Here is a 2,262-nt window from a genome sequence, read left to right on the forward strand (position 1 = left end):
TTTAAAAAATACTCTTACAGGCCCCTAGAGGCATGTAACCGCTTTCGCCAACCCTGCGATGAGATCGCCTGATTACATTCCTATGTAGCAACAAAAGTGCGACAACTACAAAGCAATCCCGCACGCACTTACGAAAGTAGTCACGTACGTCATATCGCGTTCAAGTTGACTAAAACAATTAACTCAATGTTCATTGGCTACCTTTACCCCCTTCTTTCTCTCTTTCATACTGGGCTCTAGTAGAACATATTGTCAACAGAAAATTCTTGGACCCTGACCACGTCTGCCGATGGCACAGGAAGGTGGGGGGAGGTGGGTGTCTGTGCCTCAACAAGTACTTGACCGATAGTGCATAAGACTGGCTGACAGCACAGTCATTTGTGTAGGATCTCTATGATAATAATAATGATAATATATGGGGTTTAACGTCCCAAAACCACAATATGATTATGAGAGACGCTGTAGTGGATGGCTCCGGAAATTTCGAGCACCTGGGGTTCTTTAACGTGCACCTAAATCTGGGTACACGGGCCTCAAACATTTTCGCCTCCATCGAAAATGCAGCCGCCGCGGCCGGGATTCGATCCCGCGACCTTCGAGTCAGCAGTCGAGCGCCATAACCACTAGACCACCGCGGCGGGGTAGGGTCTCTATGATACGATGTGTGCTTGTTTTATGCTTGCTTTTTTCGTTCATCCAGCGTTGTGGTTTCTGCAACAATCGAGTGGATGCCGTAGCAGTTGGCAAGAAAAGGATAATTGGTGAGAATCAAAATTTGCTTATATATTATGCAGCCGGTGCTTATGGGCGTTGGTTAAGTGAAGATACGAATATCATGCACGTATAAGTGACGTCCGCGCATGGTTGTCCGCGCATGGTTGTCCACGCTATCGCAGTTTCTTTCGTCGTCATATAATTTTTGCGGTTTTACGTCCCAAAACCACGATATGATTATCAGAGGCGCCGTATAGTAGAGGGCTCCAGAAATTGTGACCACCTGGGGTTCTTCAAAGTGCACCGAAGTCTAAGCACACGGGCCTCTAGCATTTCGCCTTTATCGAAAGGCGGTTGCCGCAGCCGGTACTCGCTCCCGCACCCTTCGGGTCAGAAGTCGAGCAACAACCACCGCGGCGGGTCTTTGGTTCCCATGCAGTTAAAATGTTGCAAGAGCACATCTTCCAAAATACTTCGATCACGTTACCGAAAAGCACGAACATAACGGTCATTGTGTGTTCTCTGACCAATTATTTGAAGTTTGTTTTCGATCATGCATAAAAAAAGGACCTTCAATATTTACGTCAGTGATGAACGCTAGGAAAAAGTCCAGTGGAAAGAAATTGCATTACAACCATCTAATTCAGACTTACGCTGTCAACTGGTAATGTAGTGTAGGCCTAGTGCCTTTGTGCTCCACCTTTCTTATACAAATGTTAACGGGTACAGGTGTCTGCTAAAGCGTTAGTTCTGTGTGGCATCATATCCATGGCGAGTTCCAGTTATGCATGGGTTGCACTGGGGAGACTGTGACACAGAGTATATAAGACTTCTCGTAAAATAATTGCAATTGTGCCCTTAGTCAAAAGGGAATGCTGCCATTGATTGGTACGTAGTCCGACTGTTCAGGCGTCACAGACCGCAGGCAGCTGCATGCGTCCCACGTTCATACACGTCGTTTCGTACCGTGCGCTTTGTACAACAAAGCCTCAGTCACTTCTCTCCCAGAGTAGTGTGGTGCGACCGCGGTGCTTGCATCGTCGAATTACAGCGGCAGGGCAGCGCCCGAAGCAGGGCGCGCAAGCCCGTGACAGAGGCCACTCAGACACCTATTCCGAGCACTACCCTTTCGTCATGCTTCATCGGCGCATCTCGGCGGAGGTCTTGGAACGTTTGCACTTCTGTCAAACATCCTGGCACGCCGGTCGTCGTCATTCCGTTTCCCTTTTCTTTTGTGTTTCGCCGCGCGGAGGCTGGAGGCGAGTGATGCCGCCACCCGGAAAACGTCACCGGCCGAAACCCTGACCTTTCGCCCCGGCTCTTCAATTCGTTCGGAAGCCACTGGTGTGCTCCGTAGGTGGCTGCCCATTTGCGTCGTGCGTTTATAAGCGGCGAAGAACAAACAGCTAAACGACATCATTTGAAAGCAGTTGCCATTTTTAAGCCGAGGGCAGGCAAGCGAGATATGCTTCGTGCAGGCAGGCGACCCGGCGACCAAAGAGCGAGACACCACGTGCACGTGTAGTTTGAATCTGCCCCCTGCGCGTG

General features: G+C 49.6%; 1 non-coding gene across 1 annotated transcript; it reads right to left on the reverse strand.

Annotated features, from left to right (window-relative positions):
* Positions 1 to 565: 565 nt before the first annotated feature.
* On the reverse strand, positions 566 to 638 carry Trnas-gcu (transfer RNA serine (anticodon GCU)). Its single transcript has one exon. It is a non-coding gene; the product is annotated as a tRNA-Ser (tRNA).
* Positions 639 to 2,262: the final 1,624 nt, after the last annotated feature.

The sequence above is a fragment of the Rhipicephalus sanguineus genome, chromosome 1 (assembly GCF_013339695.2).
Source record: "Rhipicephalus sanguineus isolate Rsan-2018 chromosome 1, BIME_Rsan_1.4, whole genome shotgun sequence".
In the NCBI taxonomy this organism is placed as follows: domain Eukaryota; kingdom Metazoa; phylum Arthropoda; class Arachnida; order Ixodida; family Ixodidae; genus Rhipicephalus; species Rhipicephalus sanguineus.